The sequence below is a fragment of the Gopherus flavomarginatus genome, chromosome 5 (genome assembly GCF_025201925.1).
Source record: "Gopherus flavomarginatus isolate rGopFla2 chromosome 5, rGopFla2.mat.asm, whole genome shotgun sequence".
NCBI lineage: Eukaryota > Metazoa > Chordata > Testudines > Testudinidae > Gopherus > Gopherus flavomarginatus.
This window is the reverse complement of record NC_066621.1, coordinates 117,708,189-117,721,080: the sequence shown is the minus strand read 5'-3', so window position 1 is coordinate 117,721,080 and position 12,892 is coordinate 117,708,189. Positions and strand designations below refer to the sequence as shown.

Sequence of the window (12,892 nt, the reverse complement as noted above, 5' to 3'; positions counted from 1 at the left end):
AACAGTAGGACTAGTGGAGCTCAAATAAGGAACTGGGGATTAGTTTGGAACTAAAGCAAAACTTTTGCCTGATTTCTATACTGAGCTGAATTCACACAACGACCTTATCAGGCTGGACACTTAAACCCAAGTGCTGCATTAGCCTAGTCCTACTGCTGGTTTCTGCATCAGTGCAGGTCTCCATTGGTACTGTCCAGGGAGTCCAGAGGGATCCCAGCAGACCATTCCTCCTGCTCAAGGAACCACTTGTATTCACTACAGCTCTCTTTGTGCACTTGCCCCAGCTTTCAGTGTGGATCATTTTAAATTAGGTCAGGAAGAAAAGGTGTTCTAGAAACAGAGCTGGGAGTCAGTTTAAAGAGTACAGCCTCTCATCACTCCACAACATGGCCTGCTCTAGTGCCTTCTCCAAAGACCCTCCTCAACCCCAAAGAGGGATTGAAAAGTCCTGCTGCCTTGGAGCATGGCACCCCAATGCCACAGAATTCTTTGGCAGCACTATACATCCTACAACCCCATGCTCTTTAAGAGCACACTAGTGAGATAACTTTCCCCTTTCAGACAGATTACTGTAGGGCAGGCACAGCCCAAAGTTCCTCTTCCTCGTGTCCAGGATCAGTCCCTTTAGTCTCTGGTGCCTCATAAGGAACAAGATTACAGCATCATTTCTGGGATCGGACAGAGGATCATTCCACTAGCAAAATCAGAGGCTGTCAAATTTTACACCACCTCACCAGGGCTTCTTCTAGTCATACTAGGAAAGCTAAGACATTACCATATGGATGTGCTATTTGAAAGGCCACAGGACTTGACACTGCCATCTTTGCTAGTGGATAGTAAGGACCAATAGGCAATCCCCATTCAATTCCCACTGGGGTTCTGTAGCACGGAGCATTGGGTAGCTGTTGTGCACCACTGGAGTTGATGGAATGACTCAGAATTCTCTTTGTGGAGTGCACATTCCCACACATCTTCTCATGGACGCCTCCTTCTCCAGCACAGATGAGCAGGGCTGAATAGCTAGTGGCTGTAATTTAGGATTGAGAGGCAGCAGCAGAGTTGTAGTAAGGGGAGGATGCCTCAGCATTCGCTAAGATAAGTTTTATGAACTAAGTTCCCAAGTTTTGCTTGGAATGTAGAAGTTGACTGAATTTTCCTGTAGAAGCTGACTGAAAAATTTAAAATTAGTACTCAACAGTAATTATCCTGACAAGCCTCCAAACCACCCCACACTCAAGGATCTTCATAATTTTGCTGCTCTCCGCTTATCCATTCTTGTCACTTATTGTCACCAACAATGCTTCATCCACACATTTGTCTGCTTCTCAAACAAATGGTTCTGTGCTTTCTTCCATGCTGCCCCTTACATATGGCATGCCCTCTGTGAATCGACCTGTACAGCAACTAAACTGCCTCCTTCAAAACTCTCCCCAGGACCCTCCTCTGCAGTCTTAGCTATGAGATCAGTCAATTATATCTGAGGTGGGAGAGGGACACCTAATTTTCTTCATTTAAGAAAAGAAGTACTTTTTGATGGTGTGTCTCTTCCTCCATTCTTCATGTTACTTTTCATGAACTGTAAGCCATTTGGGGCAGTGACTGTATGTTTCTGTATGTCAGCTAGCACAATGGAGCCCCATTTTTGCTGGAGCCTCTGAGTGCTACTGTAATACAAATATTAATTATGATTAATAATTTATTCCACACTCCAGACCGGTGTGTTGCATTTTACAGAGATGCCACATGCATCTCTGTTCTAGGCCAAACCTGACTGAGTGGGTCCAACAATAGTGCTGGAGGAACTGGGAGCACTGGAGCCGGCCCGTCTGCCTTGCTTTCCTCCGTGTTTTGTGCTGCCAGAATGTAACAGGCCTTCCCAATGTGGGAAACATTGCTGGATCTTAACTTGTCTCTTTTCTGGACAGCAAAAGGAAACCCCAAACCACCAACCTCTTATTAAACCCACAATTCACTGTTTGAATAGTGGGACAAAATACACCCATTAAGGGCCCTTTGGAGAAACCACACAGTACACACTCACTACTCCAGGGTCACCTTCTCATGACCCAGGTCAGTTTTCTGGCCACACCCAACCAGTACACATCCACTTCAAGACAGTTTCATTTCATGCACAGATTTGCATTTGCTGAGAAGACCAGCCAGAAGAAATGAGAACTGGGGCTAACGGGATGGGAGGTGTGAAATCTGTGTGCGCACCAAGGCTGATCTGGCCAAAGGCCTGTGACATTCCTTCCTGCTTGCTGAGCTTACCAGCTTACAGGATATACATATGCATACAGAGCACAAGTGTTCCAGTCTCCAGAAAACGTTCCAGACAAAGACCTGCCAGAGACATTCCTGGGAAACCTGACAAACTTAGAGATTTCTTTGTAGTGTCTCCAGCGTATGCATCCATTTAACAATTAAAAAAAAACAAGTTAGTGCTGCCGCCGTGGATGGCTAAATTCGCCTTTTGCTTCTTCTCAGAGTTAGGCTCTCATTTAAGCACTCTACCGCAAAACTTCCCACTGGGAGTGATTTCAATGGGGCATGATGTGTCAAATGATTGATGACCAAGGCACAATCTTCCTCAAACGTGAGTTCCTAGCTGCACATCCTGCCCCATTTGGCAGCTTGGCAACTCTGCAGATTACAGGGCCACTTCACCGTAACAAAAGCCTCTGCTTCCATTCCCTCTGGAGCCTCAGAGCAGTAGGAGAGGCACAATTCCTGTGCTGCAGAAAGCACATTGACATTTTCTCCTCCTACAGCCTCTGCTGAGACCCTTCACATTACTGATTTGCACAAGTCAGCACTGTCAGAAGTAACATCCATCAGTGAGAACAAGCAGTGTGTGAAGAACAGCTAAAGGGTGAGGAATAGTGGCTCTACAAGGATGAAGAGGGAGAAAGCCACATACAGCAAACCAAAGAGTTACAGAAAGGAAACAAAGCAGCTTGAGATGTCTAGGAGATAGGCTGAGCCACAGCAAGGAACTAAAAACACTGATGATAACCCTGCTGTACATGGATTTTTATTCCTGTCCTGAGTTTTGTGGTTTTAGTCTAATCTCTACTTAGCTGCCTGAACACACAGTTCCCAGGTCCAGGATAGAAGGAGTTGAGCTGTGTATTCACACATGCACTTTGCTTTGTGGCACGTTTAGGCCATGTCTGCACTCGCAATCTTACAACTTCACAACTGTACTGATGCAGCTGTACTGCTGTATGATCTACCGTGTAGTTGCTTTTTGCCGATAGGAGAGAGCTCTCCCATCGACTAATTAAATCACCCGCAATGAGCGGTGGTAGCTATGTCAGCAGGAGAGCATCTCCCGCCAACATAGTGCTGTCCATATCTGTGCTTCTGTTGCTGTAACTTATGTCATTCAGAGGGGTGTTTTTTCACACCCAAACGACATAAGTTATAGCAACAGAAGTGCAAGTGTAAACATAGCCTTAGCAAACTACGGCTAAGGGGACTTCAAGCTGCATAGTAAGAGACAGACAGGCAGCATTGAAAGGAGCTGCACAGGTTTGGGTTTGATCACCGATACCTAGTGGAAGGTCCTTATTCTAGGGTTCCTGTGGCAGACTATTCCTACAAGGTCACCCTGAGGCACTGCATGCTGGCCACCCCAAAGCCGCCACCCCAACCCCCCCCCCCAGGTTTAAGCAAACTTTTCTGGTTTCTGCTAAAATCCACTTTTTATCCAAATGAAAAATGTAGAGCAAGAGAAATGCCACATTCTCCTGGGGATCTGTCAGCACGTTTGCAGGAGCCCTGGCTGCTGGACCTTGGGCACTGGCTTGCTGTATAGCGGAAAAGGAGACAGTTCATTCTAGCTCTCGCCTGGGTGGTCTGATGTTATCCATTTGATTAAACTCCTTGGCTGGAAGAGCTGGAGCTGTTCCTAACGATAGCTGAGTCCTGAAACCTCACACTCTCCTTCATGGAGAGGGGCAGTGCTCTTATCAGGTTTCCCCTCCTACTCCTCCCTGCAAAGCTGGGCCAATTCAACACATTCTTCTGTTCACTAATATTAATAACCACAAAGTGCTACAGTGTGGTTGATATCAGCAGCAGACCCCCCGCCCCTGTGATATGAGACCTCACACAGATCCTGTGCTTGAGGAGAGACCCTCTTTTTACCATACAGCCTATTTCAGAGAAAAAGGTGTACAGTACCCACAGAAAGAGGCATATACACATCCATGTGCCACCTGTCCCTTTGCACGCCGGCAAAACACAATTATAACATGCTCCCTGCAGAAGCTCTGCCAAGCATGAAAACAAGCAGCCACCTTGTGCTCTAGATACATTTTACGAGTGAACTTCAGAAGTAACACACTGTAAAGAACACTGTTGTAACTAAGTTAGCAGGTAAAAAGGCCTGGATTACTGTTGCGAGGTCCTCATCTAACAGGGAAGGCCATAGCCATGGATGGGAAAAGAAGCTGTTTTGACTACTGCTTCTTGGTCTGGCCCTCCAGAAGCAGCAGAGGATCCAGTAAGACCCCTAGTTTATTAACCAAGTTACCAAAAAGTAGGAAAAACCCCCTCACGGTGAAGGGGAGTATATTGATTCAGACATTTCTTCACGCTGCATCCCCCAACACTGCTTCTAATTCATGTGTCATGAGCCTCAAACAGCTTTTTCATCCAGACCCCAAACTGAGCCAGGCAAACTGAGCAACTGAAGTGTCAGTACCCAGAGGAACAAAGACCTAGAGCTGTGTGTCAGCCTACTGACAGCACTGCAGCCCAAACCACTACACATATTCATCAAGATATGAACACAATCTTGTCCATCACCAGGAGCTCAACCAACAAAAACCAGTATAGACTTAATGCCATGACCAGGCCTAACACTGAAGAGAGTCAGGGAAATACAAGAAATCCAGATATTGCTAGTACTACTTCACCAGAATCATCTCAATAACTTTACACATAAAATAAAGATTATCTTGTCTAGAAAAACGTGAGAAAGGAGAAAGCGTCACAAAGGTGGGAGAAGCAGCAGAGCGTGCAGATTCCTCATAGAGTTAAGGACTCACATTAGCATAGGAACATAAAAATTGCCAGATCAGTTCAGAGCAGTGGTCCAGCAAATTCAGTATTCTTTCTGAGCAATGCTTCAAAGGCAGGTGCAAGAGACCCCATAGTGGACAATTGTGAAATAACCTACTTAAAGGGGAAGTTTCTTTCTAATCTCTGTCTATCGGTGGTTGGCTTATGCCTCAAAAGTTGAAGGTCTATTCCTTACATAATTTTTGTTATCCTGTCTAATGTAACTGTGCCTGTTCTTATTGTATATAAGTATACCTGATACGGTTTTGAATCCTGTTAAGCTCTTGACCTGAATAATATCTTGTGGCAGTGCATTCCACAGGTTAAGCGTGTTCTGGGTAAATAAGTATTTTCTTTTATCGGTTTTAAATTGGTTGCCTTCCAATGTATTTGAATGTTCCCTTGTTCTATCATGAGAAAGTGTAAATGAAGTTTACATGATTTATGTTCCCTATGCCATTCATTGTTCTGTATAGCTCCATCGTGTCCCCTTGAACACACCTCCTCCCTAAACTAAAAGTCTTAATCTTTTCAATCTCTCTTTATACAGAAATCTTTCCCTGCCTCTAATCATTGCAATCACCCATCTCTGAATTCCTTCTATTTTTGCTATATCCTGTTACAGATACAGTGACCAGAACTGAACACAGTATTCCATGTGAGGGCATATCGTTGTTTTTTGTTTAATAGCATATTATTTTCTATCTCACTCTTTATACATCTTAATATTTTGTTTTCTCTCGACTTCTTGCACAGCAGATGAGCAGTCCAGAATGAAACTCAAGTCTTTTTTCTTAGTGATTACATTTAATTTAGATTCCTCTAATATGAGTAGTTATATTTATTCCTTACAATTTGTATAACTTATTTGCTTGTCCGTTGTGTTACCCAGTCACCCAGCATCAAGTGTCTCAGTTTTTTCTAATCTTCACTAATGTAAGCACCATCTGTAAATTTTGCCATTTCTTGCCCTCCTTCCCCTTTTTTCCACATAATTAATAACTTTAAACACCACTTTCAATGTTTTACTCCCATTAGTCTTTTGTCATGTTAAAAATTGGTCAGTTATTCCTACTCTTTGTTTTCTGTCTCAGCCAGTTTCAAATCTACGACAGAACATTACCTCTCAGTCCGTGACTAGTTGCCTCTTTTAAAGGACTTTGTCAAAGGCTTTTTGAAAGTCCAAATAGTATTAACCAGTTCTCTTTTATTTACTATTTTGGTAATGAGCTCAAAGAATTCTAATAAATCAGACACAGAGTTTTTTGTCTCTATCTTATGTTTCTCTTGGTGGTTTACAATTCATATTTTAAATTATTTCAACCAATATATCTGATACTGAAGAAAGGCTCACCAAGAATATCCTTTAGCCTTTTAAAAAAAATAATGACGTGTTATCCTCTGGTACAGTAACTGACTTTAATAAGAGAGAGTGCAAGTTTTTGTTAGCAGCTCGGTCACTTCATTTTTACATTCTTTCAGAATTCTTGGAGGAAAGCCATCCAGTCGAGGAGACTACCTGCTCTTTATCAGGTTATTTCATTCCTTCCTCTTTTGACACCTCAGTCTCATAGTACCTCAACTTCATTATCTGAAAAGAATAAATTCCAGGGTAGGTGTCTTCCCAACATCGTCTGTGGTGAAGTCTGATGCAAATCCACTTCTCTGCAATGCCCTTATTCTCCTTAAATTATTTTTCTCTCTGGTAGTCCAGAGCTGGGACACACTGATTTTCTCAGGTTTCCTGCTTCTGATATACTCAAAAATGTCTTGCTTATATTTGCATCTCTTTAGCGATCAGCTCTTAAAATTTCCTATTGAACCTTGCCATTTCAGCAGTCAGTTGGTTTAATAGTTACAAGAAATTTAAGCATCTTAGTACAGAGGGTGGAACATAAAAGAGTAAGAAAAGAAATGTTAACTAGATGTTCTGGGGCAAGGGAAAAGTGCAGATAGGAACACCAGGGATTAGAGACAGTAAAAGAGCTTTAAAAGACAATGCTGCAAGCTAGAAGTTGAGCATATGTAGTTCACTAACCTCATCCCAATACCCATTTTTTCCCAGGTCCCCAGACAATTTAATGCACAGGACAGTCTTACTGAATGATGCAGTGAAGTATATTTTATGAAGGGTATATCACTGCCAAACATGAAGCAAAGCCCTTCTCTTTTCCTGACATGGAGGGACTTCAGTCTGCAACAAGTAAGTTTACTTTCTGCACATCTAACACCCGCCCCCAAAATAAAATTAAAAAATTAAAAAAGGCTTTTACCTTTTCAAAAATGATCTCTTCTGTGGCATAGGTTTCTAATGGTACTAAGCACAAAAATTCTTCCTTGAAAATTTCACCATCATCAAATCTAACAAACAATAGCTGGACTGTGTCACTTAAATCACTTGTTTCATCCACTGCAAGAGACATGTATTTGACGTTTTTTAAATCAGAAAACAGTGCTGACAAACAATCCTTGTAAATTACCTCCAATCTTTGCACTGCCGTGAAATGAGACAGGAGAACTTGCTTATCATGGTTCACATCACCCTTGCTTTTATCTCTGGAAAAAGCTCCTCTAGCATTTCCAACATGCACTCCTTCACAAGCTCGGCATCAAGGAAAGGCTTTTTCTTTGTAGCTAGTACCAACATTATCCAGAGAGAAGCAGTTGTTGCTTTTTCTTGTACAATCGATGAAGTAGTGAGAATATTTGAAGTGTGATATGAAGGCTTCAGACTGAAATTCTGTCATGTCTTGCAACACTGCCAGGAGGATAGGCCACATTGAAGTTACTGTGTTTGACTCAAAGTTGTGCCTCACGTTGATGACTTTACAGATGTATACAGTGGTTTGGAATATTAAACACAAAGGTTTTGCGTTTAAATGAGGTGGCATAATAAAAAGAAAATTTGTTGCCAGTTTGGGTTAAGAGCTCAGTTTTCACTGTTGACTTTGCGACATTTACTCTCACACATTGATTTTTCATTCCATTTCCATCACTAATGAAAAAATGGGTGGCATTCTAGCTCAATCAGAGCCGGTGCTATTATGAGAACTTAAGATCCAGTAAGTATCCAAGTGAGACAAGTATCCAAGTGTTTATACTCTGGTCACCCTTCCCCTCTCCCTAGAGTGAGAGAGCCCAGGCACTGGGCTGAATTTCCTTTCTTATCCCAAGTTGTGAACATCTATTTCAGCTTTGTCTTTGGCATTACCTCACACCTCTACACATAGATCTGTGTCGGGGTTGTCAACGTTCAGTCACAAAGTTCTAAAACACAAACCATGGCCATATTAATCTTCAATACAGAAGCAAAGCTTTTAGAAACTATATATCCCAAAATACATTGTCCCAGTTGTTCAGGTCAAAATGGAGCATTGCATGCTGAAACCTGTCATCTCTGAAGACTGCATTTCCATATAAAAAATGAGGAACTGCAATCAGCAGGAAAGTGAGGGAAGGTCTGGGATCCTAACTAATTGTAGTGTGGCCTTCAAATGAGGTCCTCCCACCCAGTCTGGGTTTCCTTCTATAGAGGACCCTGGAACCATCCTAAACCTAACCCATCTATGAGTACATAACTTGGGGGACCCTGGAAGCAAGAAAGCAACACTAGCCACTCTCCTTATACAAACAACATATTTCCAGACTTACAACTGCCTTTTACAAAATACTGGAATGCCCTCAGATTCAATCATTCATGTCTGCTGCCTGGCTCTCCCTTGCTGTCCCTACTGATTATGGGGATAGAAGCATTTCCTTCAAACCAGTTCTCTCATCTTCCTCCCCATTCCCAATTCAGTCATGTCATAAACAGATAGTTAAGGGTTAATGTCTCTTTCACCTGTAAAGGGTTAACAAACAGTGACCTGCAACACCTGACCAGAGGACCAATCAGGAGACAAAATACTTTCAAATCTCGGTGGAGGGAAGCCTTTGTTTGTGTTTTTTGGGTTTTGCTTTGTTCTCTCTGGGCTCTGAGAGTGACCACATGTACCTACAGGCTCTCTAATCTTCTATTCCAATTTTGTAAGTATAAAGGTAGAAAGGCGGTATAGTCTTTTTATTTGTTTTCCTTTATTTGCAAATGTGTATTTGGCTGGAAGTATTTTAAATTGTATTTCTATTGGAGGAGGCTGTTTCTCCAATTTCTTAAGCTGACAGACCCTGTAACTTTTTACCATCTAAATTGCAGAGATAGACCTTTTACTTTTTTCTTTCTTTTTAGTAAAAGTTTTGCTTTTAAGACCTGTCTGATTTTTTCCCCTTGTTGAGGCTCAAGGGAATTGAGTCTGTACTTAACAGGGAAGGAGAAGAGAGGGGAAGGGTGGAATCCCTTTGTTTTAGATTCACGGAATGTGAATCTGTCTCTCTCTCCAGGAGACCTAATTTCTCTGTGTTGTGATTCAAGGAGTTTGAATCACAGAAATCTTCCAGGGTAACCCAGGGAGGGGAAGGCTGACAAAGGCAACGGTGAGGAAAGGGGTTTACTTTCCTTGTGTTAAAATCTAGGGAGTCTGGGTCTTGGGGGTCCCCAGGAAAGGTTTTGGGGGGACCAGAGTGTATAAGGCATTCGAATTCCTGATTAGTGGCAGCTTATCAGATCTAAGCTGGTAATTAAGCTTAGAGGAATTCATGCTAGTACCCCAACTTCTGGACTCTAAGGTTAAGATTGGGGAAAGATACTATGACAAGTCAGTCATAACATAAAAATGTGTGTGTACTCTGCATCACAATTAGTTACCAGGAAAGCATTTAGGCCTTTGTAAGATGGTGAAAGCTATTACTACCTCCATGCAAATTTGTCTCAGCAGCAGTGATGGCAAAGGGAAGCCAGATAAAGCCATGAGACTCCCATCAGCCTTTGTAAATAGTGGCCAAAGGGCAGCTGGAGCTCTTTATGCAAAGACTAGGAGACACTAACAAGTAGAGCTGTGTGGGAATCAGATTTTTCACTTCAGGGATAGCTTCACAATTTTGAAATTTCTTCCATTCCAAACAGTGGGGGGGGGGGGGTAGGGCGGAATGGTTTCAGGTCAATCAAAACATTGTGTTTCAAAATTAGACTAAAATATTTAAATTTTGTTGACTTTTTCATTATATATTTTATAATATAAAACAACTGAAAAAGTAATTTCAAAATAGAAAATCAAAATAATCTGCTTCAAAAATGCTGAAATGAAACATTTCAATCTCATCAAAACCTTTTTTCAATTTTCATTTAGAAACAATTTTTTGTCAAAGACAATGTATTTCCATGACACATTTTACTTTTGATGAATCAACACTGTCTGACAGAAAAAATGTTCCACCAGAAAATTTCTGAACAACTCTACTGACAAGCTTTTGAAATAAAAGAAAAGTCTATATTCTATTCCAAGTATATTTAGAGTTGGTGCAAAGTGCCAGATTGATAGTTTTGGGGATTGAACACTATGGGCAGCAGCAATTCAAGCTTCTCTCATCGTTCCCTCCAATGTCAATCCAGACTCAGAGGGATCATCTTCTCTAGGGGAAAGACATCAGTTCAGGTTCCATGACTGATTCAGTTCTTGTCTTCTCCATTGAGTCTGCCAAAAAGAGGGCCAAATTCTAAAGGGGTTTTGGTAGCAGGGCTATCTGTTCATTAGGGACCAACTAAGACCATCAATGAACTTCATGCAAGGGTCAGTGAACAGCTGTCAGATTTAGTCAAAGCTACTAGGACTGAACTGGGACCACTAGCCTAGAGGCAGACGAGTCCATAATCTATTCAACCCGTCGGAGTCAGCCAGGTGCCTAAAAGTTTTTTTAAATGCTAAAACAAAATAAGTCACATCTATCCCAGTGCTAGGCTTCACAATAGACATTCAAAAACACCCAATAAAACAATAAAATAAAAACAGGAACAGCAGTATATACAACTCACTAGAACAAACAGCTATTCATCAGAAAACATAGCAAAACGTCTCCATCCAGAACCCACCTCAGCTATCTCCAAATATCCTTTCAAGTAGATGGGCTTTACAGTGTTCCTGATAATCAGCTAATTTGGACTATTCGGTACCAGGTGCGGGATGGGAAAGTGTTATTTCCAAAGTGGAGGATCTAGCTTGTGTGTCTCAGCTGACTACAAGTGCAGCAGGTATTTCATGGGGAGAGGTAGTCTCTCATGTAGGTAGAGTCCAGGTTATTTAGGACACTGTAACTCAAAACCAGCCCCTTAAAACACTAGCTGGAAAGCCACAGGCAGCTAGCACAGACCATGAAGTACAATGTCATATGTTCCTGGAAAGATGTCCTTTTTAGCAAAAGGGCTGCAGCATTCTACACTAGCTTGAATTTCAGAATGGAGTTAAGATTTGAATGGAATATGTTTTATCAAAACCCCATTAACCTGCCACATGTTCTGTCTAGACTTCCAGTGCTATCATACTGCTTGCCCAGGCATTTCTACAGAAACAGACACACCTTCTGCTGTGCTAATCGGTCTGATACTGTTTTCTGATTCCCATATGATGCTGTTACGCAGGGTCATCTACACACAAAGCTCGTGGTAACTACTCTTTACCAGGGCCAGCTTTAGCCAGTGCAGAGCCCGATTTGTACTCATCTGGCGACGCTCCGTGTCTTTGGTGGCACTCAAGGACCCTGAAGGGCCTGCCGCCAACATGCCACTGAAGACCCGCCGGAGTGCCACCAGGTGAGTAAAAATTAAAAAGGTGCCGGCCTGGGGCCCTCTTAGGTGCCAGTGCGGGGCCCTCTTAGGCACAGGGTCCGATTCCGGGGCGAATCGGCCTAAAACCGACCCTGCTCTTTACGAGGCACTGTCAGGAAATAAATCAATGGTAGTACAGCACATTCATCTAATAGATGTTGGCACAAGCAGTACAACACAAGAGTGCTTTCACTTAAAGTCTTCATTTAGTCTCAAGCACATGCAAATACAACAGGTTATAGAGCACCCCAAATTAATAGGTACCGCAAAGGTCTGGAGTAGTCTTAAGTGGTCAACAGCCTTTTGATGGCCAGCCTTTCATCTGTCGTTAGGGACCTTAAGATGGATTCACACCAGAGTTCACTTGACCCAATCCTCTTTCCCCTTTTTATGCTCAAAGTATCACATAGCTTGTCAATCACCAATAGCCACTGAGCAAGCAATTTGTTAAGCAAGACGTTTCAAGCCATTAGTTATACAGATGTGTTTTTGCAGAGTCTGCAGTCTCATGGGCCCTAACAAAAACACACCAGAAATCAAATATAAACAAACTTCCTGTCTTTCAGAACTGCATGCTTCACAGTTTAAAAGAAAGCCCAACAGGATGGTGCAGAGTCATGCTCAATTCTCATGGCCTAGTTATGCTAAGACTGCTACAGAGGCCTTACAGCTGCTCTTGGCAATAAGCATAATAACTGATAGTCCAGTTACTGGCAGTGGCCTAGGCACTTTGCTAGGCTGTTAAAATCTCCCCTTATAATGCCATAGTCCAGCATTTGACAAGTCAATGGAGGAATGAGGCAGCTGACTTTAAGGGAGTAAAAAAAATGAGAAATAAGATTTGGGAAAGACCTACTTCCCCATCGATCTTCTCCACTGACAGCTGGGGCAGATTTCTTCCTTAGAATGTATTTTTTAGTACTTTGTCCAGTCTAACCATTTGAGCAACAGGGTTTCAAGCACTTCCCTATGCAATTTAACTATAATCTAGGAGAGCTTTAGTCCCTAATCCCACAGCAGCAAAAGGGAAGGAAATCCACTTCCATGAGATTCTCTCCTCCCAGAACAGTCTGTCCCAGTCCTTGGCTCTGACTTAGGAGAATGTGCCCATCTTTTCCATTGTCACCA

The 12,892-nt window shown here is 42.3% G+C and overlaps 1 protein-coding gene across 8 annotated transcripts in view; it reads right to left on the bottom strand.

Annotated features, from left to right (window-relative positions):
- Nucleotides 1-12,892, bottom strand: part of TTLL5 (tubulin tyrosine ligase like 5) — a 234,727-nt gene that overhangs the window by 109,719 nt on the left and 112,116 nt on the right. The gene's annotated exons all lie outside the window — the stretch shown is intronic.